At 39.9% G+C, this 13,563-nt stretch overlaps 1 long non-coding RNA gene and 1 pseudogene across 1 annotated transcript; both read left to right on the forward strand.

The window, feature by feature from the left end:
- LOC133744830 (flavin-containing monooxygenase FMO GS-OX-like 4) overlaps nt 1-9,760 on the forward strand; it is a 9,927-nt pseudogene extending 167 nt beyond the window's left edge.
- Nucleotides 1,245-2,259, forward strand: LOC133746248 (uncharacterized). Its single transcript, XR_009864038.1, has 3 exons — nt 1,245-1,384; nt 1,841-1,936; nt 2,171-2,259. It is a non-coding gene; the product is annotated as an uncharacterized LOC133746248 (long non-coding RNA).
- Nucleotides 9,761-13,563: the final 3,803 nt, after the last annotated feature.

Raw genomic sequence — 13,563 nt, forward strand, 5'->3', positions numbered from 1 at the left:
CAAACAGAACCATAGTGCACTCGAGCATGTACCAGTCTCTCAGGACCAACCCTCCCAGAGAGATCATGGGGTTCCGGGACTACCCATTTGCGGCCAAGGAACAAGATGAAGAGAGAGACCCGAGAAGGTTTCAGGGTCACAGAGAGGTGTTGAAGTACTTGAATGACTTCTCCGGCGAGTTTAAGATTTGTGAGATGGTGAGGTTTGACTATTTGAGACTCAGGTGGTGTTCGTGCGTTTGGTGGAGGGTGGCATGTGGATGGTTAAGTCCAAGAGCAAGACAAGTGATGAGGGTTTCGAAGAGATTTATGATGCTGTGGTTGTTTGTTGTGGGCATTATACTCAGCCTCGTGTTGCAGAAATTTCTGCACTACTAGAATTATGCTCATAGACATCACGACAATTACATCGGTGAGAAATACACGCGATGTAAAACAATGTCATTAACATCGATTCCTCAAAAACCGATTTCTATGAATATAACTAACATCGTTTTTTACTGTTGACCGATGTCTATATTTTGAATAAAAAATTTTCAAAAACGCGGAAAAGACTAAGTTAAAAATTTCAATACGCGGGGAACAAAATTTTCGTTTCCACACACTTGGTCAGTTTTCCCACTCTCTCTGGCAGCCCGTTTTCATCCTTACTCACTATCTCTAACAAAACTGAAGACCCATCTCTCCGACTTTTCCTCAAAACCCTAGCCCACTCCTCCTTCCTCTTCCGCTCTATTTTCACGGCCACCAACACCTCCTTCTCCTCCGCTCACTCCCTCTACTATCTCTCCAGCGCCATCGCCTCAGCTGGCAAGCTCGCTCTCTCTCTCTCTCTAAAACCCTCTCCGTCTCTCTCTGGGATTTCAGTCTATGCCACACAACAATTTCTCATGGACACAATGGAGCCTCCCCAGTCGCCAAACCTAGCCCCGGCAAGCCTCCAAGGAGAAAAGCGCCTGCACCTTCAGATCTAACTATACGACCTTGGATTCGAAGCCTTCGCCGGCAGCTAAGTTGAAGAGTCTGTTGCCGCCACAGCCGCCGCCGTCAAATCCTCTCAAACAGAAGCTTGGGAAAGACTGGGTATTCACATTTTTTCAACCTTTCAAGAGAGACAACTCTCAGGCCAAGTGGTCTAGCATTTTCGAACTCGCGCCTGTAACTGATCGCATTTCGTCTCTCGAATCGAATCGGTTTGATTTTGTTCTGGCTAGTTGTTGAGTGGTTGATTTTGCTGTTTGTGTAGGTTGCGGCATCGCGGTCCTGATTGGAGCGGGTTGCATTGCCATGGGGATTGTTACCTTGCTCATTAGCGATTGGTTATTGTGGACCCTGCCTCAGGAGATCAGCCACTCTGCAACAAGGACAAGACCGTCATTATCACGGTACTCTCTTTCACATTTGAATTCTCAAACTTCAATTTTGGATGAAGATTAGTCTGTATTGTATTGGAGAAAAGATGAAATTTATAGTTTGCTTAGCTAGAATTGAGAGATGATCGATGCATTTTCATTACCAAAAGAATTAGAATGGGATATTTAAATTAGCTTGAGTTTCGAACTCTTGACATTGAGTCGTGGATTCTGAGCTCTGTAATTAGTTTGATTCATGGTTATTAGGATGGAAAGTTAGTCCATTACATGTGCTAGTGGCAACTGGTTTTAGATTGACTGAGTAACTTAAATCTGTAACTGTTGATTAACTTTGATGCTAATGTTCTCTTTCCGAGGCTTTTACTAAGATGAGCAGAGTTTAGAGTTTATAATTGGTTTGGCTGATCGATCTATTTATCTGACTACATTGACTTAATCTTCTACTTGATTTTTGGAGCTGTCTTTTAGGTTAATGGTGAGATATATAACCACAAGCAGTTGAGAGAAACATTAAAGGGTCATCAATTCTGAACTGGCAGTGGCTGTGAAGTGATAGCGCATCTTGTAAGTAATCAATGACTTCAGCCATGCTTAAGTGACTTCAGCTATGCAGTCAAACTGGTAGACTGCTGCTTCAGTATTTCTTTACACTGATAAAAGAGTTTGTGGCTTATTTTTATAGTGTTTTTTACCTCCCTCCTTTAAAGCCTTGATCATTCGTATTTAACCTTTGATCATTAGATATGCTGAAGCTTTAATTATCTTGCATATTTAAGCTATTTTATATTTTCTTTGCAGGATCAATTTGGTTTGCTTCAGAAATGAAAGCTATAAGTGATGATTGTGAAAGATTGATATCTTTTCCTCCTGGGCATTTATACTCTAGCAAACAAGGTAAGTTGAGCTGAGCTCTAGTTACTAATAACGATTTGGGTTCATGAATCAACTAACAGCCTCTTAGTCAGCAAAAGTTTAAATATAAATCTTCTAAGATCCGCATATTTATTATGATGTTTTTGCCCATTTGACAGCAATTTAGAAGCAGGGGGAACAAATGCTTCTATTATTTCACTTGAAGAAACAAAAACATGTTAGCAAACTTTATTATACATTTTATACTTGGGGGTTTGGACATGCTTTATAAGGATATATGTATATATATTGATATCACTAGAAAGACTTTGTATCTGTAAGTGTAAATCAGAAAACTCCTGAGTCTGAGTCAGAAGTTTCTTTCTTTTTGTATATTCATTTGGTTAACAAATAACTTTCAAGATGCCTCTTCTTAGTTCACCGTAGCTGAATTTATAAAATTTCAACTTTGTCTGCCTTAAGTACATTTTATTTACAATTTTATGTGTGCAGGACGGCTGAAAAGGTGGTACAATCCACTATGGTTTTTGGAGAAGATACCATCGACTCCTTACGATCCCATTGTTTTACGCGATTAGTTGCAACCATCACGTAAGAAATTAAACACCATTCTTGCAATTTTGTTTTGAGAAATGTGTTGCTCATGAGACTACTATGTAAATCATTCCTTTTGTTTACCAAAACCCTTGTTGTTATATCTGGTTCTTTGTGTGGATCCTTGCATTGAAAGGAAATCCTAAAAAGGATAGGTTGATGCCACTTTTTTCTCTGCTAATATTAGTGTTGGGAGTTATTTAGTTGGTGTGCAACTCTGCTAGTTGGGTGAGACTTTATGAACTTACTGAGACTACTATGTAGATCATTCCTTTTGTTTACCAAAACATTGTTGTTATATTTGGTTCTTTGTGTGGAAACTACATGGTATTCCCATGTAGTTTAAAGGTAGTCAAACCCCAAAACTTTTGATTTAGGCATTATAGGATGCCCTTTTAAGAAGTAATTTGCCATGTAGTGAAAAAGCTAGATGGGAATCAAATCAAATGTTTCTCATTTATACGAATGTACACAAACACACTTGTGCACATATCATTTAATATGGTTACTATTGATTTCTAAAGTGATGTGTACTTGATATATTCTGGAAACATATTATAGTTCCATGGGTCAATTCTTATGATGATGACCAGAAAAGTTTCAGTTGGCTTTAAGAATGCCGTCATTCCATGCAGACATCACATGTAATTTACCATAGGACCAATTTTCTGTCCGTAAAGTTTGGCCACTTTCTCTGTGTTTGTAGTGTCTATAAACTGTGTTTCTTAAAATGATTTCTCTAGAGCTGCCTAGGTTGTAAGTGGAAGATAAACTAGGGAAAGAAGAGCCAGGCAGCCTATCGACTCATCCTGTATAGATTACTTGTAGTTTACCACTTTACTAGGCACGTGCATATTAATGTAATCATGATTTCTTACCAGGTACTTCCAGTAATTAATCTAAAGTTCTTGATCACCTTTATATTGTAAAAAGTGTTATCATAAGCATAAGCATCCAAAGATTTGCTTTGAAGGACAGAGACGCCAAGATTAAGTATTGCTTGGGAACTTAGTGTTCCATGATTGGTCTTTCTGATTGATATCTATGCGCAAATGATGTGACGTTGAATCTAATTTGCAGGCCAAAATTCTCATGGAAAAACTTTGGGAGCATACAAATGGTGACTGATGTATTATATTTCCTTTTCAATGAAGATTTGAACCTCCGATCCCACTGTTATTTAGAAAATTTTTTGTACCAGTTCTTTAGCACAACCTTTAAGTAGCACACTGGCACACTATGTTACTTCTTTTCAAATGCAGGCCTTGATGCTAGGATAGGAATGTCTTGTAAGCTCAATGTCTTTTTGTCTTTCCCTTTTCCTTTCCTTTCTTTCCTTCTGTTTTTCTTGTTATAGCTAATTGTTCATTTCATTTTATTTGCAGGTGAAAACAGAAGAACAAATGGGATATAAGTACGGCGAGGCTTGCTTTCGTTTCTGTTTCTAGTATTATGTACCATTTAGACTTAAATTTTTGTTCTATTTCGACATGTTATGCATAGAAATACTTGGGATGTTGTTATGTACTTTGAGCATCAACATTAATCAAAATTTATTTACTTACGATATGTATTCTCATTAGCAATAGTTACAAATCAGTTTATATATAACTATAAAAATGAAGTCATATAAGAATTAATACATCAGTTCAAAAAGAAAAAATTGATGTCCCATTAGCCAGTGGATAACAAAATATTAAGTAAGAAATGATGTAACACAACCCAATGAACATCGACTTATTAAGTAAGAAACGATGTAAAACAACCCAATGGACATTGAGTTATTAACTAAGAAACGATGTAAAACAACACGATGGATATCGACATTGTGTAAGAAACGATGTAAAACAAATCAATGGACATCGATTTATTAAATTAAAAACGATGTCTAGTATAAGTATGAACATCGGTGCCAACCTCAAAAACTGATGTTTAATAGAAAAATTGACATCACTTCATAAAAGGAAACGATGTTTAATAGAATAATGAACATCGGTCGCGTAATACAAAAGAATGTAGATTCAATCTCAAATAGTGTGATATATGGCACGTACCCATAAAGTTATAAACAGCAGGCAAACTTCAAAAACACTGATGTGTAAGAGAATATAACACATCGTTTCTAGAATGAGTAACGATGTTAAAATGAATACTAGTGCTGTTGGACCTATATTTTGTTAACCATTAAATGCATAAATATGAAGGTTTAACATTATCTAAAAACACCATTTTGTGATCATAATAGCAGTTTAACATCGATTCTAGAAGCTAATCCGATGTTTATTGTAGTATGGGACATCGGTTTTTAACCGATGTCTATTTTTTGCCGATCTTTTACATCACCCACTAACACATGTGTACAAATTTTTTTTTACATCGGTTTCTGGCCGATGTATATGAGAAAAATTCTAGTAGTGCTGGTACGAGTCAATATCAATCATATATACAGAGATAGCTAGCTTTACTTATTCTTCTGTCACTATAGTTGTATTGATGGACTCAAGGAAATTGTATGGACTGAATTCTTTTGAGTTTGTAGTATATGTTTGGATTATGTGGCTCGATACAAACTACAAATGTGCAGAGAAAAAGTCTTACATTAAAAAAGAGACAATGGCAAGAAATATATAAGTAATTAGATTACTCCTTAATCGTAACTAGATATTTTGAGTTACAAAATCACACTTGTTGATCGAAGGTGGTTAATTAATTGATACCAATATCGGTATTTTGTCTAAACTAGGAATGGAGCCACAAGAGTATACAACAAAAATAATTTGGTTCTTACATGTTTCTCCTTCTCTTTAATATTGTCAATTACATTCTTTTCAGGTATCACTACATGGAAACGGAGGCAAATTCACAGCCACAACTATCGGACTCCTGAGCCTTTGCGAGATCAGGTCCGTCACACTTCTACCTTCTGTAAAATCTTGTAGCTAGGTTGTGTTCTCATAACTTGCTAATGTGGGAATATATGAGAAACAAAGCAACTTGTATAGTTGTATGAAGCAGGTCATGATAGTTAATATGGTACTGAGGTGGTATTAACGTCATGTTTTCTTCTCTGACCCTCGCTAGAGGGTTTTCTTGGCGGCGGCCTTGTACCTGCGATTGAGCAAGGTTTTTCACCTCTCTCTCGTCTTTTCCTCGGGGTTGATAGCGGGCTTGCTCGGCGTTTCCTTGTGTTCATAAACTGTGGTCTCTTGCTTTTGACTGTGAGCGGGGCTGGAGTTCGGGAGTCCGGTTTGGAGTTGAATTTGCATATCAGTGATCCTCTGGTTGAGAGGATCAGAGAAGTTTTGATGCTTGGGGCACCTTGGTCGAAGGCGTCTGGGGCTGGTTGGCAATCGGTGATTGGTGACAGGGACTGGCAGGATCCGGTTCGTGCTTCTCCATTGGACAGAAGCTGTGATGAATCAGGGCACTGGTCGTGGAATTCTCCCTCCAGAGGCGTTGACAGGGATGAGGCTGTCATCACTGCTGGCCAGGACAAGGTTCGCCGCGATCTGGTGCAGGGTTTGGTCCTTGTCGGCGGCAGTGGTTTCCATGGGAGCAGTAGCTTCCGAGAGGGTGGCGGCAGCGGCAGTGCTAGGTTTTGGGCCCATTTGGAGATGGCGGCGGCAACACCAGGGTTGTCTTCTCCTCTAGGGGTTGCGGAAATTGGGCCTTGGATATGGTCCACTTCTGTGGGGCTTTGGGTTCATTGTTGGCCTATGTTTTTATTTTTTAATTTAGTAGTGGGCCTTTCTCTCTTTGTCCACAAAGAGGGTGGGTCTGTATTTTTCTTGGCTTGAGCGGGAAAGAATGCGGAGAAAGATTGGGGCTCTGTTGTCTTTTTTATTTTTCTTCAGAGCTCTAATTTTTCTTTGTCTGAGCTTAATACTAAAAGGTGGGTGTGCTAGGGGTGTGCTGAGTAGTACGCTTGTGTGAGGGGTGTGCTAGTGTAGTGTGCTCTATGTAATGGCTTCTTCTGACGGCCCTATGGGCAAGTCATTATTGTACTGCTTGCTGAACTTTATAAAAGTGTGACATTTTCAACTCAAAAAAAATGATAGTTAATATGGTAGGACTACTTTTTGATAAAGTAATCTGGCAATGGATGAAGTGGCTCAAACCCTTATAAATCTATAGACAATGTCTCATTTTTCCTATGTGGGATGTATATATATTCTCAACACGCCCATACATGTGTGTTCACATCCAAAACCAATTGGCAATGGATGGAGTGGCCAAAACCCTTATAAACCCATAGGTAATGTCTCATTTTTCCTATGTGGGATGTATATATATTCTCAACACGCCCCCACATGTGTGGTGAATTTTCAAGCCATACATGTGGACAACTTTAGGTGACGTGCAGCTCGTGTGGCCGTGAGGCATGCACACGTGGGTAACCCGCTCTGATATCATGATAAAGTAATCTGGGGTTCACATCCAAAACTAATTGACAATGGATGGAGTGGCTCAAACCCTTATAAACCCATAGGCAATGTCCCATTTTTCCCATGTGGCATATATATATATATATATATATATATATTCTCAACACTCTTAACTGTTTTTCTCAACAACAAAAAAAAAAGTACTACTTTAATTGTTTTTTTTTTTTTGGTATTCTTTGGTGGACGTTAACTTCGATTATTCGGTGCCTGCTTTGCATAGGTTGTAATTACGATAGGGAGCTCCTATAGTGCTGTTGATATAATTTAGAACATAGCTGGAGTTGCCAAAGAGGTCCATATTTCATCCAGATCTATTGCTCCCGAAACCACTGAGAATAAGCCTGACTTTCAAACCATGTGGCTTAACGCTATGGTAATATAATACCCATAATAAGAATCAAATTTGGTGACTGTGTGAGAAGTTTGGGACTAATGATATAATCTAAACGGGCGCAGATTGATAGTGGCTATGATAACATGTGGCTTCACTCTGAGGTAAGACAACTCACCAAATCAAGAATTTCGGCTACTATGATGAGAAGTCGTTAACTTATGATATAATCGAACCTATGTGCAGATATAAAGTGTCCATGAAGATGGTAGTGTTGTTTTCACAGATGGGAGTGTTGTTGATCGTTGCTGACACCATTTTTCACTGCACAGGGTATACTTGCTTTGTGTACATACATAGTATCTGCCGGCCATAATCAGCACTCATACTAGATCACCTCACTTTGTCGAATTGGCCTTGACGGTGTGACCCCCCGGAACACAGCAGGCCAACCTTCACCGATAAACCAGTTCTAGGCCGAAACATGCCTTGACGCACCGCCACGCGCCACCCAAAGTCATTCCTGCATAAAGGACCAAAAGTCATCTGACTGAAGCATATCAGTCCCATATCGAAAACAAAACTGAGGTAACTCACTATTCCACCTATAAAAGGTCCACGTCTCTCTCTTCATTCATTACGCATTTAATAGCTACCAATCGCTACTCTATCAATATAAATACATTGCCTGACTTTAGCATCGGACCTTCTTGACGTCGTTGTATTTCTCTTGACAGATAGTGGGACTTTGCGAATTCACAACATATCGGAAGATTGGATCCTTGTCCATGTTATCGGAAGCCGACACCTTGTGGTTGTATTATGAGCATTAACACTTTGTAATGTGAAGTACTGCAACAAAAATTAGAGCAAATAATAATCTAAAGTTTTTAATTTTCCTTTCAAGGTACAAATTAGGGCTGTCAATGGGTCGTGTCGGGTTAAGGTATTTGTCGTGTCGCAAGATATAAACTCAAACCCAACCCATTTAATAATCGTGTCAAAAATTTAAACCCAAACCCAACCTATTTATTAAATGGGTTACCCGTTTCCAACACGCTTAACCCATTTAATAAATAGGTCGTGTCTTGTTAGACAAAATGACTCATTTAAGCGTTAACAATGAGACCCATTTAACTAAAAAAATACATAAATTGATTAAATTCACTAAAAACTCCACAAGACAAAAAATATAACTAATTATAAATAATTCATAAATAATTAAATCCAATAATTAAAAAGCGAAATATTTCAAATTGTCTAATCCTATGATCAAACACTTCGAACATCTAAAATTTCAAGAAGAAACATAGTACAATAGGGTTATACGGGTTCACTTCGTGTTGGCGGGTTGACCCGTGGCCGACCCATTTATTATTTAGGTCATGGCGGGTTGACCCACCACCGACCCGCTTTTTAATCGTGCGGGTTCAACCCGCTTTATTTCGTGCGGGTTTCGAGTCGTGTCAGAATTGACAGCCCTAGTACAAATATCATTTCCCTTTTCTTGAAACCAATGGCATTGTAACCATGGATGGGGATGACAACCGTGTCGAGCCACTGTTCAAGCATGTCTTCCTTGGCACCATAGCTTTCTTTTGTCGGGGTACCATGGAGGATGTGTTTCTGTTCTTTGAATTGCATGCCGCATTTTAGTTGTATCTTTATTCTTTTTCATATGGGTTGATGCAATAATACTTACATTTCATGGCCATTGTAACAGATCGTTCGTTTCCCCAGTTTTGAACTTCAAAGCAACTGGATAGCAGGAGTTTTGTCGAATCGAATTGCGCTTAAAGAGGAGATGATGGAAGACTTTTGGCAAACCTAAACGACACATTCATGACATTTTTAATTATCGGGCAAGTTCGGCTTTGTCCCCTATCAATATATGTTTTAGTCCCATTGATATCTCTTTACTTGGCATGATTTCCAGAGTAAATATTTGGAGTGTTATTTTTGCAGGATGAACATGCTAATTGGCTTGCAGCACAATGTGGGTGTCTAGTCTCAGAAGAATGGAGAGAACAAATATTTTTGACAGTAGCAAAGAACTGGTTAGTTCGACCCAAGACATATCAAGATGAATGGGATGATAACCATTTAGTACTGCAAGCTTATGATAGCTTCAGGAATGGAGTTTAAGTTATTAGAAGTAATGTGAAATGTTGCCCTTGCCGGATGAATTTCAATTATGATCAAAATGATCACCTTGTTTCTTGTTGAAAGTTCATCCACTTATCTATATCTTTCATGTGTTGTTGTCCCTTTGGGGGTTAGGAAATGAATGTTTCCCTAAAAAGAGTTTTGTAAATTGTAATTCAATGAACATCTTGGAATTATCAAAATTCATGTAATATAGTGATACCTGTTTTAGGAATCGATATTTGAGAGAAAATTGCTGTGTATTCTCATTGATAATAGGGGCCTCTTTATATAGAGGATTACGATGCATAGAATCTGAATTGTACAAGGAAAGGTAATCATACAATGAATAAATATCTCTAAGATATTCTCCAAGATTATCTCTAATTAAAACCCTATTACCACTAGGTCAAGTCACCTTGAGTTTGGGCTAGACACACTTCGGATTTACTTGAACACTCCCCCTTGTGTCGCCCAAACGTGGTGCTTCTCTCGTTGCCTCACCAAAAACCTTGCCGCGTAACAAAAACCTAGTGGGACAAAAATAACCTTGGTCGAAGGAGAAAAAGAGCACAACACACCCTTCACGTTTCGAGATCAACATGTGGACATCTCCCCCTGATGACTACGATCATGGGAGTTCAGATAACTTCCGCAAACCAATGCTTGCAACATGTTTCTCGAACGTGGATTTGGGCAATGACGTAGTGAACAAGTCTGCCATATTGTCCTCAGATCGAACTTGGTTCACTTTGATCTTAAGGAGCTTCTGTTGTTGTTGATTGTAGAAGAACTTAGGCGATATGTGCTTGGTGTACGTTGTCGCCTTTGATGTAGCCTTGCTTCATTTGCTCAATGCAAGCAGCATTATCCATATAAATGCTAGTAGGCTCATCTGTGGTGGATTCTAAACCACAATTACTTCGAACATGCGTAACTATAGATCTAAGCCATATACATTCACGAACTGCTTCGTGAAGAGCAATAATCTCTGCATGGTTCGAAGAAGTAGCGACTAAGGTCTGTTTAGTAGACCTCCAAGATATCGCAGTCTTACCCATGGTGAATACATAACCATTTTGGGAACGACCTTTATGCGGATCAGAGAGATACACAGCATCAGCAAAACCTTCCAAAACACTTATGTCGTTTTGGAATGGGGAGAGAGAACACAGACCACTGTTGGTGGCGTTCTTGACATATGATGGGTCCGAATCCATCGTCTCTCTATAGGGATAGAACAAGCCCATATCGATCGTACCACTTAGGTATCGAAAGATTTCTTTAACACCAGTTCAATGGAGTCGTGTTGGCACATAGCTATATCTAGCTAACAAGTTCAGGACAAATGAGATGTCTGGTCTTGTGCATTGTGCTAAGTAAAATAATGCGCCTATTGCACTTACGTAGGGCACTTCTGCCTCTAGCACATCTTCGTCGTCTTCTTTTGGACGGAATGGATTCTTCTTTGGATCAAGACTACGAACGACCATTAGGGTGCTTGAAGGCTTAACTTTGTCAGTATTGAAACGCCTAAGCATCTTTTGGGTATAAGCTGATTGATGAATCAGGATACCATCTTCACGGTGCTCAAGTTCCAAACTGAGGCAAAACCGTGTTTTCCCAAGATCTTTCATCTCAAACTCGGATTTCAAGTGTTCAGCAGTTTCCCTCAACTCTTTAAGGGTGCCAATTATGTTCATGTCATCGACATAAACCGCTACTATTGCAAATCCGGAACTTGTTCTTTTTATGAACACACATGGGCATAGTTCATTGTTGACATATCCCTTCCCAATCAAGTAGTCACTTAGACGGTTATACCACATCCGTTCGGATTGTTTCAATCCATATAGTGAGCGTTTCAATCTTATTGCAAATGAGCTCCGTGGTTTAGAGCCACTTGATTTGGGTAACTGAAGTCCATTTGGGACCTTCATGTATATCTCTGTATCTAGATCCCTATATAGATACGCAGTAACCACATCCATAAGCTGCATATTCAGTTTTTCGGAAACTACCAAACTGACAAGGTAACGGAACGTGATAACGTTCATTACGGGAGAGTAGGTTTCCTCATAGTCGATTCTAGGGCGTTGTGAGAAGCCTTGGGCCACAAGGCGAGCATTGTACCTTACAATTTCGTTTCTCTTATTACGCTTTCTAACGAATACCCATTTATGACCAATTGGTTTGGTGCTGGGCGGTATTGGCATAACTGGCCCGAATACCTTTCTCTTCGTTAGAGAATCAAGTTCTGCCTGGATCGCATCTTTCCATTTTGACCAATCAGCTCTACGTTGACTTTTATCAACGGAGCGTGGTTCGATGTCATCGGTCTCAATAATCTCACGCGCTACTGAATATGCGGATACATGATCAATGATGATGAAGTTTCTTTCCCACGTCCCATGTACACTAGTGTAATTCACAGAGATCTCTACGTTCTCAGGGATAGGTTCTGACATTGAGGCGTCCCCCAAAGATGTCTCTTGGACATAACCATAATCCGGAACATTCTCATGGAACGGATTTTGAGTATCGATGATCAAAGGATTTGTTTGTGCTTCATTCGCTCTCTTTCTAGGGCGAGTATCCTTCGAACCAATTGGTCTACCGCGCTTCCTTGCTAGACCTGCGGCCATAGATGCCTCATCACTGCCATTCTGGGCAGAGGCGCCATCTCCTGGTGTCACGGGAGTGGCGTTAGGTCCAGTATTTGGTATGTCAATCCTTGCAGGCATGTTTGCAGCATGTATATGTGATCTCATCACTGTAGCAACATCAGAAAATGCATCAGGCAGAGTGTCTGCTACGTTCTGGAGCTCGATTATTCTTCGCACTTCAAGTTCGGACTGTGCGGTACGGGGATCGAGATGAGACATAGTGGGGACAGACCACGACAATTCCTGTCATTCCTGTTGAACATCTGTGTTCTTATCTCCCCCTAACGACTGGAAGACTGTCTCATCAAAGTGATAATCCACAAATCTAGCGGTAAAGAGATCGCCTGTCAAGGGTTCAAGGTAGCGGACGATAGTCGGAGATTCATAACCTACATAGATGCCCATTCGTCTCTGTGGACCCAGTACTCCGTGGCGGCGTAATAGGCACATAAATGGCACACCCAAAAATGCGTAAGTGCGAGATATCAGGCTCGTACCTAGTTACTAGCTGTAACGCAGAATAAGGTTAGGTGACAGTGGGTCGTAGACGAATTAGCGTGGCTGTGTGCAATATTGCATATCCCCAAGCGGAAACAGGGAGATAGGTGTGCATAACCAATGTCTGTGCTATCATTTGTAGTCGTTTGATAGTGGCTTTCGCGAGACCATTTTGGGTATGAACATGGGGAACTGGATGCTCTACATCAATCTCCAGTGACATGCAATAGTCATCGAACGTTTTCGATGTAAACTCCCCAACATTATCAAGTCGAATTGACTTAATTGGGTGGTCTGGGTAGTGAGCCCGTAGACGGATAATCTGGGCTAGGAGTTTAGCATAAGCAACATTTCGGGTGAACAACAACGCGACATGTGACCAGCGTGTCGACGCATCAACCAATACCATAAAGTATTTAAAAGGTTCGCATGATGGTTGGATTGGTCCATAGATATCCCCTTGGATTCTCTGTAAGAACGGAATGAGTATTTTGGGATCCTTTGCGTAGGACGGTCTCGGTTCTAGTTTCCTTAAGGAACAAGTTTTGCAAAATGAGCGAGGGGCCTTATAAGCAACCAATGAGGATTTTGGTTGGGCCTAAGAGTCTGAATTGCTATTAGAAGCAAAATTTGTGACTA

This window comes from Rosa rugosa, chromosome 4, assembly GCF_958449725.1.
Source record: "Rosa rugosa chromosome 4, drRosRugo1.1, whole genome shotgun sequence".
In the NCBI taxonomy this organism is placed as follows: Eukaryota; Viridiplantae; Streptophyta; class Magnoliopsida; order Rosales; family Rosaceae; genus Rosa; species Rosa rugosa.